This window comes from Xyrauchen texanus, chromosome 7 (genome assembly GCF_025860055.1).
Source record: "Xyrauchen texanus isolate HMW12.3.18 chromosome 7, RBS_HiC_50CHRs, whole genome shotgun sequence".
NCBI classification, from domain to species: domain Eukaryota; kingdom Metazoa; phylum Chordata; class Actinopteri; order Cypriniformes; family Catostomidae; genus Xyrauchen; species Xyrauchen texanus.
In genome coordinates, this window is record NC_068282.1 from 3,734,954 (window position 1) to 3,740,842 (window position 5,889).

Consider the following 5,889-nt stretch of genomic DNA (forward strand, 5'->3'; position numbering starts at 1 on the left):
AATTCCTCAACTGGTGTGGCTCTCCAAGTCTAGAAATGTTACTAAAGTTCAGACACACTAATATTATTGCAGATATTATATATTAATCCAATGCATCATGTATGCATACATTTACACAATAAATAATAGTGGTGTAATTGCACTGTTAACAATGTTCCATAAAATAAAAAGTAAAAACTGTCTGCAGGGTTGCCAGCAAGTTACATTAAAATTAGCGGTTTGCTACAGTTTATGCTAATACAGCATTAAGCTGTTATTTTACTACATTTACAGTAAAATACTGACAAAAGGATTAGCAGTTACTGTTTCTTTGCACTTTTTCAAAAGAGGTATATTTGCAGAATTTTGCTGTAAACTACAGAACAAATACACCACATGCTACAGAGTTTCCCAACTTTTTTTTTTACAATTAAAAAATCACACCTATCCCACATAGGCTAACCATCGTCAATATGTTTCCTTTTTAATAACTTTTTTTCTGTCCGTCTTAGTTGCGTGTTTACTTGTAATGTTTGAAATTCGGCAATTAAAAAAAAAAAAAAAAAAAAAAAGTCTCATACAGTGCTTGCGTTAGACTTTCTAATCATCCGCCATTTTGACAGACAGGGTCGTAAAAAAATTCCGTCATAATCTACTATTAACCGTTTTTTTAATTGTCATATTTTAATGATAATAAGACATTTAATAGCTTTTATTTTCATTCATAGTTTACATTTTTAAACATGAATTTACAGGACGAGCATATATCAGATTATGCATTTATTTATTTATGAAGAGAACAGATGAATAACAGGAGACACCACAGCAAGCAGATTAATGTTTTCCCCCCGCACTGACAGCGGAGGCCACTAAAACAGACATTATGAAAAACACTTTGGTGTGACGTCACTTCATAGACTTCAACGTATTCTGCAGCACTGACGCGAGTCATGTGAAAGGCCCTTTACGCGTATAAATATCACTCACATTTCCACATTAATTATTGCTCTTCACAATCACAAAACACCGATTATGGTTTCAGAGTGGCGAATTATTCCTTAGTCTTGCTATAAAAATACCATGTTTTAATGCAGTGTATAAATGTAGCCCTTAAAAAAGTGACTTAAACATTTAACACAAATAATACAGCTAAATAAAGAGTATTTTCAATACATTTCTCTCTTTATTAAGCTTTCTTGAAAAACAAATAAAAGCCTGAAGCACATTTAGGGGAAAAACTAAAATGATCAGCCATTTAAAAAATAATAAAAATATATAATAAGTAAATAAACAAGAAGTGCAGTCAGTGTGAACAATGAAGTCAAATATACAAATACAACATGCTCCAAATCAGTGCCTCAGAAACCACATCCATTAAAATAATGATCTTGCAAAACATTTGTAGGCCTACCAAATTAGAAGGAAATTGGTAAAACAAAGCCCAAAGCTGATTCAGGTTAATAAACGTACATTTTAGCCATTTAAATAATAAATTCATAAAATAACAAATAATAACAAATCTCGAAGTCTGTCCAAACTCTGAACTCTGGACACAAACAAAGACTGAGTAACTGAGTAAGTTAGTGAATAACTGAGAAAAGATTAAAACAGTGTGTGTGTGTGTGTGTGTGCGTGCGTGTCTGTGTGAGAGAGTGTTTGTGTGAGTTTGATTGTGAGTGTGTTTGTTGAGTGTGTGTGTGTGTGTGAGAAAGTGTTTGTGTGTGTGTATGTGTGCACATGTGTGGGCGAGAAAGTGTTTGTTTGTTTTGAGTGTGAGTGTGTGTTTTGAGTCTGTGTGTGTGTGTGTGTGTGTTCTGTGTGTATGTGAGAAAGTGTTTGTGTGTGAAAAAGTGTGATTGACTGGGTTCACTGACTTATAAAGTCCCACTCAAAGTTCATTAGTTTCTGTAGTAGACAATGTCATCTTTTCTGGGTGACCTTCCTTGTCCGCTTTGACAGGACTTTGCATCGTCCAGCCTTGATGCCTCTCTAAGGATTTATCCCAATGAACGTCTGAAAAACAAATGTGTGTTTATAATTAGTCTGGAAAAAAAGTTTACTCACTGACATTATATAAATATAGCAAAGGCTATTCTTGTATCAATAACACTACCTTTTACTACATTAGGTGTAGGTAATGTTTCATTTAAGCAATGTTACGTTTAAGTTTAATGAATGTCTTCTGAAGTGATATTATCGGTTTTAGTTGAGAACAGACCAAAATGTTAATCCTTTCTCACTGTACATCTTGCCAGTCGACAGACATGATCGATTTCAAGCATGATTTCAAGCATTGGATTAACTGCAGTTGTTCACATAGATGCAATTGTCCTTGTTAATTGGCTGATGAAGTGTTTTGTTGCCAATTAATTGATAGTCTATTTAGTCCATTTCAAGAGTGTATTCTATCATTAGAAGGAGGTGATGCAAGCAGAGATTAATGAGGTGCATCGCAGTTCAACCTGGCCGGTAATTTCGGTGAGGTCTATCTTAAGTCCAAGCTTCAGGCAGTGGCATATGAAGTATCCCATGTCTTATGGTTGGAGTTGGCATCAGTTCATCCTCTGAAGTCCATCGTAATAGACTGAAGTGATGTTTGGCTGGCACTGGCTGCTATTAGTCATCATCACTCAGTGGCATGTAGCAGTGGAGTCCAACATGAAGCAGGAATGGAGCTGGATCCAGCCGGTTCTGGTGACGTCAGGATAGAAGTCCCGAGGTTGAGACAGGGAAACAAATTTAATAGTATTAGCATAGATGCCATTCAATTTATTGCAGATATGATCAGTGTTAGACCCAACTAAAGCAGCCTAATTGTGAGTTGAAGGATAAATTAGGTGTATGCTTGGCTAAATAGATAAGTCTTTAGTCTAGACTTAAACTCAGTGAGTGTGTCTGCATCTCGAACAGTGTCAGGGAGACTATTCCATAGTTTAGGAGCCAATTATGAAAAAGATCTACCTCCTTTTGTGGATTTTTAAAATTCTAGGTACTATTAACAGGCCAGAATTTTGCGATCGTAATGAACGAGATGGAATATAGCATGATAGAACGTCTCTTAATTACTGCGGAGCTAGACCATTCAAAGCTTTGTACATCCATCCATCCATCCATCTTCAACCGCTTATCCGAAGTCGGGTCGTGGGGGCAGCAGCTCCAGCAGGGGGCCCCAAACTTCCCTATCCCGAGCCACATTAACCAGCTCTGACTGGGGGATCCCGAGGTGTTCCCAGGCCAGTGTGAAGATGTAATCTCTCCACCTAATCCTGGGTCTTCCCCGAGGTCTCCTACCAGCTGGACGTGTCTGAAACACCTCCCTAGGGAGGCGGACAGGGGGCATCCTTACCAGATGCCCAAACCACCTCAACTGACTCCTTTCGATGCAAAGGAGCAGCGGCTCTACTCCGACCTCCTCACGGATGACTGAGCTCCTCACCCTATCTCTAAGGGAGAAGCCCGCCACCCTTCTGAGGAGCACATTTCGGCCGCTTGTACTCACAACCTAGTTCTTTCGGTCACGACCCAGCCTTCATGATCATAGGTGAGGGTAGGAACAAAAATTGACCGGTAGATCGAGAGCTTTGCCTTCCGGCTCAGCTCTCTTTTCGTGACAATGGTGCGATAGAGCGAGTGCATCGATTCTCCGGCCAACCTCCCTCTCCATTGTCCCCTCTCTCATGAACAAGACACCAAGGTACTTGAACTCCTTCACTTAGGGCAATACCTCCTTCCCTACCCAGAGTACGCACTCCATCGGTTTCCTGCTGAGAACCATGGCCTCAAATTTAGAGTACGTATTTAACATAATTTAAAAATGTATATGGAATTTAACAGGCAGCCAATGTAACAACGATGAAATGGGGCACATTTGATCAAATTTCTTGGTTCTAGTCAGCACTCTGGAAATGTATTTATTGATCTTTTTGGACATCCTCCCAGAAATGCATTACAATAATCTAGTCTTGAGGTCATGAATACCTTAATTCGTTTTTCGGCATCAGCAACAGAGAGCATGTGCCTTAATTTAGCAATATTTCTGAGGTGGAAGAATGCTGTTCTACAAACATTGGTAATTTGATTTTCAAAGGACAGATTGGTCTCAAATATAACACCTAAGTTCTTCGCTGTTGAAGATGATGTAACAGTACATCCATCGAGAGTCAAATTATATTTTAGTGGCTTGTTTCTAGAGGTTTTTGTCCAATAATTAGTACCTCTGTTTTGTTGGAATTGAGTAGAAGGAAATTTCTGTCCATCCAATCTTTGATTTCATTGATACACTCTGCTAATTTGGAGAATTGTGAAATCTCATCAGATTTTGAAGAAATACAAAGATGGGTACCGTCATCATAACAGTGGAAATTTATTCCACGATTCACGGGGTTGGATGTTCTCCCCAATTTGACATGCCCAATTCCCAATACGCTCTAGGTCCTCTTGGTGGTGTAGTGCCTCAATCCGGGTGGTGGAGGACGAATCTCAGTTGCCTCCATGTATGTCAATCTGTGCATCTTATCACGTGGCTTGTTGAGCATGTTACCTAGTGTGTGTGGAGGCTTCACGCTATTCTCCACAGCATCCATGCACAACTCACCACGTGTCCCATCAAGAGCGAGAACCACATCATAGCGACCACGAGGAGGTTAACCCAAAGTGACTCTACCCACTTTAGCAACCGGGCCAATTGGTTGCTTTGGAAACCTGACTGGATTCAAATTTGCAACTCCAGGTGTGGTAGTCAGCATCTTTACTTGCCGAGCTACCCAAGCCCCCAAAGCAGCTTGTATTTGACCAAAATTCCATTATCATCAGCAAGCAAACTGAGTGAAATGTATTGTGGTGTCAAAATAAATGTTCCTCAAGAAATATGTATGAATGAACCTTGCTTCATCCATGTTTCCAGTTCTTTCTGACAACAAAGCACGTGAACACGACATACTCATAATTAACACTTCAGAAGTGGGAATTAGGATAATTCTGATAGCACATGAAGGCAGCATAAGTCTATAGAGCGGTTCAGCTGTGACGTCAATTTGTAGGCAAACCCAAAAGTCTAATTCACCGTGGGTTCCCTCTGGATTTTTGAACTGATGAGTAAAATAAGGTCTGTGGTAAAGATTACTTGGTGATATGTGGACGTTTTGTTCTACAACATAAATTACACACAGTCTTACCTAAAACATGAAATTTTTAAGCCATATTGAATTACATACTTTTTTTTAAAATGCACGGCAGCTTTAAAATTCACGTTTGAGGTAAGCCTGTGTGTAATTTATGTTGTAGAACAAAACGTCCACATATCGTCATGTTTACTGTATAACTTATTTTACACATAAGTAAATCCAGAGGGAACCCATGGCGAATTATCTTCTGGGTTTGCGGACTACAAGCTGAACAGATCTACTGGATTCTGTTAGAGAACAAAATGTGCAATCATTTTCATAAAAAATAACTGGTCAGACTGGTTTTAGGGGATTTTAATACTTGAGGCTAGCTTGTGTCCCAGCTGGTCTTATCAGCAATTTTTTTTAAACCCATCTAAAACAAGCCAACCAATTTAGGACGTTTCCAGCAAACACAGAATGTTCCCCTAACGTTAGCACATGGTTACCTTTTGGTAATGTTTTGGGAACCATACGCTAATGTTCTAAAAACGTTTCCTTTAGGTTCTTTATTTTATAACCACTAACGTTCCCAGAATGTTGCAGGGTTTTGTGGGATAACCTAAACTAACTTACACAAAACATTTTCTAATGGTTATTTTTAGGTTTTATTTGTAAAATATTTTCATGTTTTTTTTTATTAAATGATGATTAAATTATTTTAATTAAACAATGGATCAATTGGGCTGATTATGTATAAAGACTGATTGTTTTATTTATGATTAATGATGTATGAATGTATTGGATA